This window comes from Hyperolius riggenbachi, chromosome 5 (assembly GCF_040937935.1).
Source record: "Hyperolius riggenbachi isolate aHypRig1 chromosome 5, aHypRig1.pri, whole genome shotgun sequence".
NCBI lineage: Eukaryota > Metazoa > Chordata > Amphibia > Anura > Hyperoliidae > Hyperolius > Hyperolius riggenbachi.
In genome coordinates this window covers 73,760,276-73,776,682 of record NC_090650.1, presented here as the reverse complement: position 1 = coordinate 73,776,682, position 16,407 = coordinate 73,760,276, and positions in this window count along the sequence as shown.

The following is a 16,407-nucleotide window of genomic DNA, read 5'->3' as shown; positions in this document are numbered from 1 at the left end:
GTTCGCGGACTTTTGCGCGCGCAAATTGTGCGAATTGCGGCAATTTGTGCGTGCAAAAGTCTGCGATTGCGCGAATCGCAGCAATTTGCACGCGCAAAAGTCAGCGAACGGCACTTCACGTGCTAACTGTTTAGCACGCCCGTGCTAAACAGTTAGCACTGCTTTGTGAATCAAGCCCATAGTGTAGTATGCGGAAGGTAATATGGAACAATGTAATGCGAGGAAGTTATACTCACAAACAACGGTTACCGCTGAGGCAACCACTATAAGGGCAGGTGAAGAGATTAGACCTGTTCTCACTCAGGATTAAGATGTCGCTCTGTAGATAGTAATAAGGTAGGGGTGGGTCCCCCTTCCACCAAGGGTGGACGCTGTTAACTAGTTAGTGCACAGAGGAGCCAGCAGGATAAAAACAAACACTAAAAGTTTAAAATATGCTGGGAGGAAGTGGTGGACTTACCCCCAAAAGCAAACCAGACAACTGTCTGTCCCAATGGATGCAACGCGTTTCGCAGGACAAATCCCGCTTCATCAGGCAATAGGATGGGGACAAACAGCAGCTGTTTAGCAGCACGTATAGCGCCTCTGATATAGTGATCATTCAGTGGATAAACGACATTCTGAGCAATTTAAAGATCTCATAATTTATGTCTGTACTTCTGGTGAGTGGCCCCACTGTTGTTGTTTCTGGTAGTGGAGACCCCTTTTGCTATATTTTCTTGTATTTCTCTAGAGTTCTGCCTTAGAAAAATGAATTGCTAATGTGTTTACTACTTGTATCTTGTTATACATGGTGAAAATCAGGTCAAATCCATTTCTGAATTAATGCCACAACATTTTATGGAATATTGCCTTTTAATGACATCTGACTTTGCTCAACAGACTTTACAACATCCTTCTAACCTGTTATGTATTGCTCTGCACCTGATTCTGATAAGGACCATGTGTTTAATATGGCTGGATGGCATTTACATACATATTGCAGGCTGTAGAGGGAGTAATAGGCCACCAGCTAAACTAATAAAACATTACTGCTAGGAAACTAGATCAATATCATTACATGCCAATGCTTTTTACTTCAGTCTTACTCTGTAATATCAAACCTGTTCCTCTGTTCATGCTCTGGTAAGGCTTCCTCTGGAAAAAAAATCACTTTATTGATTCCAGAATTTATTTGTAATATACTTTGGAAATGTGCTGTGGTGTACACTTCAAGAAAATGAATTGAAACATATAGGATGATGAGGTTCAATACTGGAGATGAGAAGGTTAATTCAGCTGAGACAGAATTCAATATAAATCAGAGAGATGGACTTTTGCGAGATTTTGGCATTGCATGGTGAAAGATTGTTGATATTAGGGATGAGAGCATGGATTTCACAGGTGGACGAGTGTGGAATAATGAGTGTGGAGGAGTCAGTGTGTAGAAGTGTGAAGGAATGAGTGTGGAGGAAGGTGGAGGAGGGTGGAGGAGTGTGGAATAATGAGTGTGGAGATGTGAGTGTGTAGAAGTGTGAACGAGTGAGTGTGGAGGAAGGTGGAGGAGGGTGGAAAAGTGTGGAGAAGTGAGTGTGGAAGAGTATGGAGCAATAAGTGTGGATGAGTGCAGAGGAATGAGTGTGGAGAAGTGTGTGTGTAGGAGTGTGGAAGAATGTGTGTAGAGGAGTGAGTGTGGAAGAGTGTGGAGGAATGAGTGTGGAGAAGTGTGTGTGCAGGAGTGTGGGAGAATGTGTGTAGAGGAGTGAGTGTGGAAGAGTGTGGAGGAATGAGTGTGGAGAAGTGTGTGTGTAGGAGTGTGGAAGAATGAGTGTAGAGGAGTGAGTGTGGAAGAGTGTGGAGGAATGAGTGTGGAGGAAGGTGGAGTGTGGAGGAATAAGTGTGGAAAAGTGTGGAGGAATGTGTGTGCAGGAGGGTGGGGGGGTTTAGAGGAATGAGTGTGGAGAAATGTGGAGGGGGGTGTAGGAATGAGTGCGGAGGAGGGTGGTGAAATTAGTGCGGAGGAGGGTGGGGGAGTGTGGAGGAGCGAATGTGGAGGAGGTTGGAGGAATGAGTGTGGAGAAGTGTGGAGGAAAGTGGAGAAATAAGTGTACAGTGTAGAGGAATGAGGGTGGAGGAAGGAGGGTGAGGGAGTGTGGAGGAGTAAATGTGGAGGAGGGTGGAGGAGTGTGGAGGGTGCAGATGTGTAGAGGAATGAGTGTAGAAGAGGGTGGAGGAATGTGGAGGGTGGAGATGTGTGGAGGATTGAGTGTAGAGGAGGGTGGAGGAAAGTGGAGGAGTGAGTGTGGAGGAATGAGTGTGTAGGACGGTGGAGGAATGAATGTGGAGGAGTGTGGAGGGTGGAGATGTGTAGAGGAATGAGTGTAGAGGAGGGTGGAGGAATGTGGAGGGTGGAGGTGTGTAGAGGAATGAGTGTAGAGAAGGGTGGAGATATGTGGAGGAATGAGTGTAGAGGTGGGTGGAGGAATGTGGAAGAGTGAATGTGGAGAAGTGTGGAGGAATAAGTGTGGAGGAGGGTGGAGGATTGAATGTGGAGTGTGGAGGAATGAGCGTGTAGGAGGGTGAAGGAATGAGTGTGGAGGAGGAATGAATGTGGAGCAGTGTGGAGTTAGTGTTGGGCGAACAGTGTTCGCCACTGTTCGGGTTCTGGAGAACATCACCCTGTTCGGGTGATGTTCGGGTTCGGCCGAACACCTGATGGTGTTCGGCCAAACTGTTCGGCCATATGGCCGAACTAAGAGCGCATGGCCGAACCTTACCCTAACGTTCGGCTAGCGCTGTGATTGGCCGAACGGGTCACGTGTAGTGTTGGGCGAACATCTAGATGTTCGGGTTCGGGCCGAACATGGCCGAACTCCAAACATAATGGAAGTCAATGGGGACCCGAACTTTCGTGCTTTGTAAAGCCTCCTTATATGCTACATACCCCAAATTTACAGGGTATGTGCACCTTGGGAGTGGGTACAAGAGGAAAAAAAAATTTAGCAAAAAGAGCTTATAGTTTTTGAGAAAATCGATTTTAAAGTTTCAAAGGGAAAACTGTCTTTTAAATGCGGGAAATGTCTGTTTTCTTTGCACAGGTAACATGCTTTTTGTCGGCATGCAGTCATAAATGTAATACATATAAGACATTCCAGGAAAAGGGACCGGTAACGCTAACCCAGCAGCAGCACACGTGATGGAACAGGAGGAGGGTGGCGCAGGAGGAGAAGGCCACGCTTTGAGACACAACAACCCAGGCCTTGCATGAGGACAAGAAGCGTGCGGATAGCAATTTGCATTTTGTCGCCATGCAGTCATAAATGTAATACAGATGAGAGGTTCAATAAACAGGGACCGTAAACGCTAACCCTTCACAGATGTTCATTGTTCATGTTACTTGGTTGGGGTCCGGGAGTGTTGCGTAGTCGTTTCCAATCCAGGATTGATTCATTTTAATTTGAGTCAGACGGTCTGCATTTTCTGTGGAGAGGCGGATACGCCGCCGATCTGTGACGATGCCTCCGGCAGCACTGAAACAGCGTTCCGACATAACGCTGGCTGCCGGGCAAGCCAGCACCTCTATTGCGTACATTGCCAGTTTGTGCCAGGTGTCTAGCTTCGATACCCAATAGTTGAAGGGTGCAGATGGGTTGTTCAACACAGCTACGCCATCTGACATGTAGTCCTTGACCATCTTCTCCAGGCGATCGGTGTTGGAGGTGGATCTGCACGCTTGCTGTTCTGTGTGCTGCTGCATGGGTGTCAGAAAATTTTCCCACTCCAAGGACACTGCCGATACCATTCCCTTTTGGGCACTAGCTGCGGCTTGTGTTGTTTGCTGCCCTCCTGGTCGTCCTGGGTTTGCGGAAGTCAGTCTGTCGGCGTACAACTGGCTAGAGGAGGGGGAGGATGTCAATCTCCTCTCTAAAGTCTCCACAAGGGCCTGCTGGTATTCTTCCATTTTGACCTGTCTGGCTCTTTCTTCAAGCAGTTTTGGAACATTGTGTTTGTACCGTGGATCCAGAAGGGTATAAACCCAGTAATTGGTGTTGTCCAGAATGCGCACAATGCGTGGGTCGCGTTCAATGCAGTCCTAGGCCGAAGAGGTCATAGCCTAGGGTCACAAAACCTGTTTATTTGGGCAATTTCAATGGTGGCGAGTCTGACGTACATAAATCGCAGCAATGGCCGTTAGCAACGTCTGAATCTCACGAAATGTCTCATGCAGGTAGAAGACATATTGTTAGACTTGGGCTCTAAAGATGGGTTCCCTACATCTCTGCAAACCAGAGTTACAGGGCTCCAAATTTGGTAAAATCACCCATAGGCTTTCATTGGGCCTCCTATTTACAGTTCCAAAATCTCACATCTTTTCAAAGGGCAATTACTCAGCAGTGGCAAATTTTCTAGCATTGTAGGGACCCTTAGGGGGAACATGACTGGTGAGTTTCGGGCCCCTAGGCCAAAGAGGTCATAGCCTAGGGTCACAAAAACCTGTTTATTTGGGCTATTTCAATGGTAGTGATGGTGACGTACATAAATCGCAGCAATGGCCGTTAGCAAAGTCTGAATCTCACGAAATGTCTCATGCAGGTAGAAGACATATTGTTAGACTTGGATTCCAAAGATGGGGTCCCTAAATCTCTGCAAACCAGAGTTACAGGGGTCCAAAATTGGTAAAATCCCCCATAGGATTTCATTGCCTCCCTATTTCACTTTCCAAAATCTCACATCTTTTCAAAGGGCAATGGCTCAGCAGTACCAAATTTTCTAGCATTGTAGGGACCCTTAGGGGGAACATGACTGGTGTGTTTCGGGCCCCTAGGCCGAAGAGGTCATAGCCTAGGGTCACAAAAACCTGTTTATTTGGGCTATTTCAATGGTAGTGATGGTGGCGTACATAAATCGCAGCAATGGCCGTTAGCAACGTCTGAATCTCACGAAATGTCTCATGCAGGTAGAAGACATATTGTTAGACTTGGATTCCAAAGATGGGGTCCCTACATCTCTGCAAACCAGAGTTACAGGGGTCCAAAATTGGTAAAATCCCCCATAGGATTTCATTGCCTCCCTATTTCACTTTCCAAAATCTCACATCTTTTCAAAGGGCAATGGCTCAGCAGTACCAAATTTTCTAGCATTGTAGGGACCCTTAGGGGGAACATGACTGGTGAGTTTCGGGCCCCTAGGCCGAAGAGGTCATAGCCTAGGGTCACAAAAACCTGTTTATTTGGGCTATTTCAATGGTAGTGATGGTGACGTACATAAATCGCAGCAATGGGCGTTAGCAAAGTCTGAATCTCACGAAATGTCTCATGCAGGTAGAAGACATATTGTTAGACTTGGATTCCAAAGATGGGGTCCCTACATCTCTGCAAACCAGAGTTACAGAGGTCCAAAATTGGTAAAATCCCCCATAGGATTTCATTGCCTCCCTATTTCACTTTCCAAAATCTCACATCTTTTCAAAGGGCAATGGCTCAGCAGTACCAAATTTTCTAGCATTGTAGGACCCTTAGGGGGATCATGACTGGTGAGTTTTGCCACTGCTGAGCCATTGCCCTTTGAAATGGTGTGAGATTTTGGAACGGTAAATAGGAGGCCCAATGAAAGCCTATGGGGGATTTTACCAATTTTGGACCCCTGTAACTCTGGTTTGCAGAGATGTAGGGACCCCATCTTTGGAATCCAAGTCTAACAATATGTCTTCTACCTGCATGAGACATTTCGTGAGATTCAGACGTTGCTAACGGCCATGGCTGAGATTTATGTACGCCACCATCACTACCATTGAAATAGCCCAAATAAACAGGTTTTTGTGACCCTAGGCTATGACCTCTTCGGCCTAGGGGCCCGAAACTCACCAGTCATGTTCCCCCTAAGGGTCCCTACAATGCTAGAAAATTTGGTACTGCTGAGCCATTGCCCTTTGAAAAGATGTGAGATTTTGGAAAGTGAAATAGGGAGGCAATGAAATCCTATGGGGGATTTTACCAATTTTGGACCCCTGTAACTCTGGTTTGCAAAGATGTAGGGACCCCATCTTTGGAATCCAAGTCTAACAATATGTCTTCTATCTGCATGAGACATTTCGTGAGATTCAGACTTTGCTAACGGCCATTGCTGCGATTTATGTACGTCACCATCACTACCATTGAAATAGCCCAAATAAACAGGTTTTTGTGACCCTAGGCTATGACCTCTTTGGCCTAGGGGCCCGAAACTCACCAGTCATGTTCCCCCTAAGGGTCCCTACAATGCTAGAAAATTTGCCACTGCTGAGTAATTGCCCTTTGAAAAGATGTGAGATTTTGGAACTGTAAATAGGAGGCCCAATGAAAGCCTATGGGTGATTTTACCAAATTTGGAGCCCTGTAACTCTGGTTTGCAGAGATGTAGGGAACCCATCTTTGGAGCCCAAGTCTAACAATATGTCTTCTACCTGCATGAGACATTTCGTGAGATTCAGACGTTGCTAACGGCCATTGCTGCGATTTATGTACGTCAGACTCGCCACCATTGAAATTGCCCAAATAAACAGGTTTTGTGACCCTAGGCTATGACCTCTTCGGCCTAGGACTGCATTGAACGCGACCCACGCATTGTGCGCATTCTGGACAACACCAATTACTGGGTTTATACCCTTCTGGATCCACGGTACAAACACAATGTTCCAAAACTGCTTGAAGAAAGAGCCAGACAGGTCAAAATGGAAGAATACCAGCAGGCCCTTGTGGAGACTTTAGAGAGGAGATTGACATCCTCCCCCTCCTCTAGCCAGTTGTACGCCGACAGACTGACTTCCGCAAACCCAGGACGACCAGGAGGGCAGCAAACAACACAAGCCACAGCTAGTGCCCAAAAGGGAATGGTATCGGCAGTGTCCTTGGAGTGGGAAAATTTTCTGACACCCATGCAGCAGCACACAGAACAGCAAGCGTGCAGATCCACCTCCAACACCGATCGCCTGGAGAAGATGGTCAAGGACTACATGTCAGATGGCGTAGCTGTGTTGAACAATCCATCTGCACCCTTCAACTATTGGGTATCGAAGCTAGACACCTGGCACAAACTGGCAATGTACGCAATAGAGGTGCTGGCTTGCCCGGCAGCCAGCGTTATGTCGGAACGCTGTTTCAGTGCTGCCGGAGGCATCGTCACAGATCGGCGGCGTATCCGCCTCTCCACAGAAAATGCAGACCGTCTGACTCAAATTAAAATGAATCAATCCTGGATTGGAAACGACTACGCAACACTCCCGGACCCCAACCAAGTAACATGAACATCTGTGATGGGTTAGCGTTTACGGTCCCTGTTTATTGAACCTCTCATCTGTATTACATTTATGACTGCATGGCGACAAAATGCAAATTGCTATCCGCACGCTTCTTGTCCTCATGCAAGGCCTGGGTTGTTGTGTCTCAAAGCGTGGCCTTCTCCTCCTGCGCCACCCTCCTCCTGTTCCATCACGTGTGCTGCTGCTGGGTTAGCGTTACCGGTCCCTTTTCCTGGAACCTCTTATATGTATTACATTTATGACTGCATGCCGACAAAAAGCATGTTACCTGTGCAAAGAAAACAGACATTTCCCGCATTTAAAAGACAGTTTTCCCTTTGAAACTTTAAAATCGATTTTCTCAAAAACTATAAGCTCTTTTTGTAAATTTGGGGTATGTAGCATGTAAGGAGGCTTTACAAAGCACAAAAGTTCGGGTCCCCATTGACTTCCATTATGTTCGGAGTTCGGGTCGAACACCCGAACATCGCGGCCATGTTCGGCCTGTTCGGCCCGAACCCGAACATCTAGATGTTCGCCCAACACTATGTGGAGTGTGGAGCTGTGTGGAGGAATAAGTGTGGAGGAGGGTGGGGAAGTGTGGAGGAGTGAATGTGGAGGAGTTTAGAGGGTGGAGATGTGTGGAGGAATAAGTGCAGAGGAAGGTGGAGGAATGTTGAGGAATGAGAGTGGAAGAGTGAGTTTGGAGGTGTTTTAAAAAGGCAAAATTATATGTAGCATGACTTTTTCAGTAAAATAATTTTTCGATCTCTTTTAACCCCTAGCACTCTCCTAGTGCTTCTGGGTCACCATGATCTATTGGGGTATTCTGCAGTATTACCTAATCAAGACGTTTGCTTGAAAGTTTTTTTTCTTCCCATTTCTTTTATTCCACTGAGAAAAGTGCCTTGTAACCTGATTGCATGTTCTCTTACGGGTCATCTTTCTCTGGTTTGTCTTGTTCTGTAGCAATCATTAACATACCATTGTGAGTGGAAGATAACAAAGGAACAAGAGATTTCTCATCTCCCGATGACTGGTCTCCAGGCAAACGACTCTGTATGAATTATGCAGTGGTTTTAAGGCAATAGCTAAGATCCCGCAGAACATCTGAATTATACATGGTACAAGTAGCAACTTCCAGTTCAAAAGATTCCAGATATCTGAAAACTCATGATTATTTGTACTTTTACCATGTCTTAATTAACAAAAGGAGGTTTAACACAGGCACAGTGCAGAATTTACCAATATCTAAAAATGTAAACTTTTCTGCGCAATGTCCTCCTTTTGATGACTATAAATACCTGAATTTTCCTGTCCTAAAATATAATTGGATACATGGCCTGTCTATGCTAAAAGATCTGTACTGCTCATTCAGGGCCTCACATAGGCATAACAATGTTGTGCTGAAAATATTAATAGTGATATAGATGCCACTTTGAGTCCCCTTGTGGTTCTGTCCCAATTATCTGAGAAGATTTTATTATGCCTAATATAATCCTATGCCCAGGGCTAATCATGAGGCAAAATGATGTGCACATTTTGTAACGACAAATTGTATACATCCTAATGGAATTTTGGTGTTTTGGTTGACAATAAACTTTATCAACAATTAAAGTCATGTTACTTTATGAAAAGTATATTATCAAGGTAATAAATCGGAAGGAAGGCTAAAGAAGAAGAGATATAATAACAATATCACGGATCAGTGCCAGGATGTGTCTATGGATGTGCCAACAACTTCAGCATTTGTAAGTACGCAAATGAGTTTGGCACAAGCTTATCCTGATAGTATTTATATTGGGAATGTTGTAATACTGATATTATATCTTGTAGCGTCAATACCTCACTGAAAACTCAAATTGCGACCTCTCCCCAACCAGACCCCTCACATTAACCTTCGTATACTGTATGCCTAACACTGACCCACCTACTGTTACGCCTAACACAAAACTTCTTTGGCGCCACTGCTTTCTGATAGTCAATTCCGCTTATCGCCGCTTGCTGATCCCCTAGTCTTCTTGCCATTTGCCAATCACTTAGCAGCACTGCACTTTTCTGAAGGGGACCCAGCGTCAATTGTTTTGACACATATTTTGAAGGAATACGACCGTTACCTTTTTGCTCATAAGAAGCCTGGTGTGCTAACCGATCATTGGACTTTTCCAATCATTATTGTAGATCCAACTGAAACTCACAGCAGGACCTCTCCAACTCATTTTAGGACTCTCCATAGGCTACAACAAGTTGTTTGGCAGAACACCCAACAGCATCACTGTATAATAAATGTAGTTAATAAACTGCCCCTTGATTTGCTCAGGGTCTGTTTGGGCATACAGTATATCACCCAGGGTTGGTGGAATTGGCTGCATTGCAGTCAGGTGGAGGAATGTTACTGAATTGATAAGACAGGCTACTGGCTGGTTCTGAAGCCTCCACGGGGAGGAACGGCTAAACTGTGTGCTTTATCTATGGAATCTGGGTCATGCTGGGGGGTGGGGGTGGAAGTGGAATTGGCAGGTCCTTGACAGGTCGAGATCAGGTTATGGATCCAAGAAGCTTGAGGTATCCATGGCTCTACACAGGGAGAGCCTGTTTGATTAGTGAGCTAAGAGTACTGCATAGTATTTCCGGCTTGACAAAAAATGCACTTAATGATTACAGCCAGCAACTTGATAAAAGAATTAGCTGGCTTGATGTGTCCCACCCCCACCCCCTTCCTCATTTTTTGTTACTTTCGTATTATGTGCTGACGATCTCTTCACCCCCCCCAATAAATAAATAAAATAAATAGAAGAAAAAATGATATTCCCTTTCTTTTGTCTGACAGATAAATATCAATATGGTCTAACTGAATGGGATGTACGTAAATCATATTGATGTTGTCTGAAACCAAGTAGAAAAATGTAATAATGTACCGGTTAAAAAGAATCTGTCATCGGAAAAGTTCATGTTAGTGTTATAATTTAAGTAGGCCTCAGTTATTTGGACTGAGTTAGTCAAAAAGGCTTGATGAGCAGACCTGCCCTTTAAGGGGATTTTCTCTGAAGAGAGAAAATCTGCAGTTCTGTCAGCAGAACTAGAACATACCAAGAAGCTGTTCTGAACAAGGCCGCAGGTCTCCCTGACCTGGGCCTGGAACAATAAACATCAGTCATGTTTTGTAAATATTCACATTCCTGCATGTATGTCAAATGTCTCATTGATTATTAATCGAGTAGGCGGGTATGATGACAACCATGAGTGGGTCCACCAATAGACTGATATAGGGGGTGGCGAAGATGATGTCATATTTAACTCTTTCCTAGCCGGTATTAAATCTGGAGCGAGCGATGGAGAACTCACTTCTGCTTCTTCCTTCCTCACTAGCTCGCAATACTGACTGGAACCCAATTATTTCTCTAAGCATGTTATTCCTTTATGTAAGCTGATATAATGTATGCTATGTACATAGGTAGTTTAGTGTAACGTAGGTAGGAAGAAGGTACCTGATAGACTTCGGTAGGGAGTCTAATCAAGAGCTTGTAATGCAACATGAAGAGCGGCATAGCTAGGATATGATGACTGTATCTATCTGTCTTTCTGTGACTTGAATAAATAACGGAAACATTGGAGAAGCCTGAGAAAGTCTATTTCCTGTTTGCTGTGTGGAGAGTCAAGTGATCTAACAGTCTGTGAGACGATGGTGTCGAAGCAAGGTGATAAGAACAGTTTATAACAGTGGTGCCTGAAATCCTTCCCTGCCTAACAATACAGGCAGACGGGGCCGGGACCGAAGGAAAATGGTTTCAAGATATTCCACAGCAAAACAAGCGGAATAGACGGACACGGACTGTAAAGCTTATCAAGCTGAGACTGATAAGCTGGTGTGAGTAGTGTGTGGGAGCCGAGCACACACGGGCACGGGCTGCAATTCGAGAGAACCAGCGGCGACACTCGTGGATGTTAAACTTAGACTGAAAGTGCACATCAGTCCTAGCCTAAACCGGATCGCAGGTGTCTGGAAGCTCTGAGGCCGGCTGGCAGCTGCCGCTGGAGATTGATCCGCTGAGCCAGTGTGGGTACACAGAGCTGACGCTCAGTAGTTCCAGAGATCCACTCAGTGTCGTGGAAAGTTGCCAAAAGCTGGTCGAATTCGCAGGCTTACAAAGTCTTCTGCTCAGGCAAGTATGTTTTACGTTGTTGTGTTGCATTATCTTTATTGTATGAGAGGAGGATAATGTGTTAATGTGTATATTCTGTGTTAATTGCAGCATGGTGGCTGCGGGCTGTTGTATATTTACGGAGTGGTTATCTCTGCATTTGTCGCAGGCATGTTTTTGCTGGAAAGAAGTCGATTGGGTTTTTTTTTTTCTCTTCTCTTCTCTCCCCGTCTCTACAGAGGCTGGGAAAAAGGGGGGGGGTCCCCCGCAGCAGGAGATAAGCCAGCGGTGCTTCTGTTAGTACTGGATGTGAGGGAGAGGTGATAGAGAGGAGTGTAGTGAGAGGTGCAAGCTTATCTATTTCCAGTCAGAGCTGCTAACATGCTTGTAAATATCTGCATCTGTTATGTTGTTCAGCCAGCTCGTCTGTTGTTCGTCTCAGTAATAGTGCTGTAATAGTTCTGAGTTATGGCTGAGATAAGCTGCAGATGAGTTGTGGAGAGAGGGGATAGAGGGAGAGAGGAGGAAAGCGAGTGTCTTTCTGTTTGTGAGATGTTCTGCACGTTTCTCGCATTTCCAGTCGGTGCTGCTGCTAACATGTTTTTTCAATGTCTGTATTGTGTTGAAGTTCGAGCTGGGATGTTAACAGTTAAAACAGTTACAGTGGTTTGGAGTCGTATAGCTCGCTCGGGCGGTTCTTAGTTATGTCTGTGATAGAGTGAGAAAGATTCCTACGTCTCTGGGGATCCGTATGTCTGATTGCAGTTCGGATTACAGCTGAGACGTGAAGGAATGCTGAGGCTGATTTTTGTGCACTGTGGATAGATGCTGTGTGTAACTATGCATAAAAAATGTATGTTCGATTTGATTTTGTTCTCTCTCCTAGGTCTATAGGAACGAGAGGCTGCTATGGGAGAAGCCATCTTGGCTGGCAGTCCAGGACTCAAAATGGCGGCAGTGGAGAGAGCCCGCCCCCGTGAGTCATGGCCCCCACACGTCATGGCAGGGGGGAGGAGGGGCTGGGGGATCCACGTCACGTCAGGCTGTGCTCGCGGCTCCGGGCAGAGCAGCTGAAAGGGAGGGGGGTAGAAATACAGAGACATTCTCCTGTGTGTCTCGGTTCTCAAAGTATTTCCCCAGAGATTTTCCCTGGGTCCATGGAAAGGAATGCCAGAATAGGAAGTGTTTCCCAGCTCGGTGCAGGGACACACGGAGCAGTACAGATCGGAAATGGGTCTGTACTGTGTTGCTTATGGGATTATTCCTGTAAGTGAGGCACCTTAATGGGTGGTGCAGCATAAGTTCCCAATAGGAAAAGGGGGACAGTGCATCAGGGGGGTGCCGGAGTTGGAAAAAAGGGAGTTGACCAATTCGGGTTTCCGTCGCCGCTTCTGCAGAGCGGTAACGTTTTTTCCGGTTTTTGTCGTGGACAGGGCCAGAGCTTGACTGAGAGGTCTATGCTGGGCTGGGGCTGTTTTTTGGTGCGGTTTTTTCGTCCACTGATTGGTCAAAGGTGTTTTTTTCCAGCTCCTGTCAATTGTAGCACAAAGAACAAGGACTGACAGCAGTTCATGGGGCAATTATACAGATGATAGAATTGCCGTTTACAGAGTGACAGTGTATCAGTACGGTGTTTGCCATGTGGCTACCTACCAAGTGGGCATTCAGGGATCTGCATACAGGCATGTGACGCTGGTATGCTTAGCCCTGCACCCTGTGTAGTTTAAGTGCAAAGTGCTCCTTCCTACAGGGAGGCAGCCAGTTTTTTTTTGGTAGTTTAGGTGGTGGCACGGCAAACATTGATCAGAGGGTACAACACACAGAACTTCTAGCAGAGCTGGTATCGCAATGAAGTTCTAGATAAGTAAATGCGATAATGAGTAAGAGCATTGCAGGCTCACCTGCAAAGCAGCATCAGGTGTGGCATCCGTAATCTGTGCATGCGACGGCCGCGCATGGACAGATAAGGGGGGATGTGGAGTGAGCTGCAATGGGGTGAGAGCTTCCAAAGGTGAAGAGAGCTTCCAAAGGTGAAGTCCGCGGGAGCATATTTTAAACAGGTAAGTACTGAGGATAGTACTGAGGTAGGGGGGTGAAGTTTAACTCCAATCTACCAATAAGAGTAAACAGAGTTCATGAGAACCATAAAGCAACGAGATCAATTACGATATATATTGATCAATTTAAAGTGTAAAGAGTACAAGCCGCAGGGCGAATCCCAAATCATTAATAAGAATTGATTTGTTTGTATTTCGATTTCAGGTGTTTGGCAATATGGATTTGAGACAGATGCAGTGCTGGCAGCAAAGATGGAGATGTCAGTCGGATAAGCGAAAGGTTCCAGATGCCAATCGAAGCAAGGTGATAAGAACAGTTTATAACAGTTAGGTGACATTTATCATCCATTGGTAAATAACCTAAGACTATTGAAGGAGGCACGGCCTGATAGCATGGTACAGGATCCACACTGCAGCTTATGAGGCTGGTACAGGGAGGAACGGCAGAGAGAGGGAAAACACATGACTCCCCATAGCTGATGACCACATGGGGTATAAAGGGAAATTTAAAGAGCATAACGATTTTAGTTTTAGGTATTTGGACACAGTTAGGGGAAAAAAATCCTGGATCTGTGCATTGAGTAATGTATCGTGGATGACCACAAAAGTCCAGAATCTAGCATCCAGAAAAGGGGATCAGTGAATAATGGCGCACAGCGCCTATGCGTAAAAATGGCGCCTCATTAAAAAGATACGCTTATCGCTATTTATCGTTAGTACTGCATCATAATGGCGCACAGGGAAAAAAGAAGAAAAACGGCACACACTAACGTTATTTATCAATAGTGGCACACACTAACGTTATTTATCAATAGTGGCACACACTAACGTTATTTATCAATAGCGCCCTACATAAGCCAAACTGCAGACGTTATTTAACTGCAAAACGGGGAATGGATTTAATGTAACACTGTCAAGGTTAAGGTTAGGCACCACCAGGGGGGTCTTAGGGTTAGGCACCACTAGGGGGGTCTTAGGGTTAGGCACCATCAGGGGGATCTTAGGGTTAGGCACCACCAGGTGGTCTTAGGGTTAGGCACCACCAGGGGGTCTTAGGGTTAGGCACCACCACGGGGTGGTTAGGGTTAGGCACCACCAGGGGGTGGTTAGGGTTAGGCACCACCAGGGGGGTTTAGGGGTTAGGGATAGGTACAGAGAGGGTTCTGTGTGTTAACGGTAAATAACAATAAGGCTTTAATGTTAAATAGCGATAAGCGGCAAACGGATTAGCGGCAACACCGTGCGCCATTATTCGCAGGCGCCATTTTCAGATGGATGCCCAGAAAAGGGCAACATGCCCCACCTAGTGATATTTATTATGATTTCATCCCGTGTCACTTGTTGCATCCCTACAGAAATCAGTATCTATTTTGCATGGTTACCTATTTCCTTGCAGCTCCTTAAGCCAGAACAATTCATCATTCCAGCCACAGAGGGCATGAGAAATAGTCACTAAATGCTCGCTGTCAGGAAGTGTCAGTAGAGAAAGCCCTCCGAGGAAGCAGATCTGCTGCCACATTCCGCTAAACATGCCCCAAAGGTTTCATTATCACGCCAAGTTGTCATGTTTCATGCTTCGTCTGCTAAAAGTTATTTCTCATCATGGCAGGATTCATCTCCACACCTTTCTCTCTAAATGTATTTTTCATATGTTTTTAAAGAAAATAACTGTTGCTCTGTTGGACATGAAGACTGATCCAATAAGTCAGGGAACAATTTTCACATGTTTTTTTTTTCTATTTGAAGCTGTCCCTCTGAATGTATCACATCACACTAGTGATTAGATGAAAATAGAGAAGAGAGCCATTCCGTCTGACAGTTATACAGAGGAGCGGTGACTGATGGGTCACTGATATGAACATAATATAAGACTCCTTCTTCAGATTACACTAGGCTAGTTGCCAAATATGTTTCGCAAATTGCTCACTTTCCGCTGTTGATTTGGTTCCTCTGCCGCTGACACAACCACTCGGGTCCTCTGCATGGGAGCATCAGACTCCCTATTGGTGTACAACAGGCCAATGGGAATCCTTCCTATCTTGGTAGGATTCTCATTGGTTCACTGAGTGGTGGACCAATGAGAATCCTTCATGGTGCTCAGGGAGGATTACCATTGGTCTTCTGTAATCCGATGGGAACCTGATGTTTCTGGGTATTAGATATGTATACTGGTGCTGCTTCAGTGCAGAGGACCCAATCGGGGGTGCCAGCAGTGGCAGACGGCCTGAATGGACCATGGCATGGGAAGTGGACGGGTGGCAATGCGAGCAGAACTGGAAGCACAATGGAGGGTATGCTTGCGGACATGCCATGGAACCTGTGCGGATCCGCTGTTACCGCTCCGTTGTATATCTTATTCCACTAACTAGATTTTTGCTTCTACAAATTATGATTATTATTATTTAGTATTTATATAGCGTCAACATCTTCTGAACAGTGTATATTGTCTGATCGCTTAACTGTCCCTCAGAGGGGCTCACAATCTAATCCCTACCAGTCATGTATCTATGTAACTGTAGTGTATGTATCGTAGACGAGGGCCATTTTAGGGGGAAGCCAATTAACTTATCTGCATGTTTTTTGGATGTGGGAGGAATCCAGAGTGCCCAGATGAAAGCCACACAGACACAGAGAGAACATACAAACTCGCGCACATAGTGCTCTGGCTGGGATTTGAACTGGGGGCCCAGCGCTGCAAGGTGAGAGTGCTAATGACTACACCACCATGCTGCCCATGAACTAACATGAATGCTGCAGTGAATCTTATCTATCCTTCTTACTACTCCTCATCTCTTGCGCCTCTCTGCAGGTTTTTACACTGGTTCCCATTTTTCAAAGAATCAACTCAATCACTGCTCCTGCCCCATTGACATCTCCAACCTTATACATAAATACACTCCTGCTCCTCCAGTGACCTTCTAATGGCAATTACACTGATAGGGCGATATGCAAT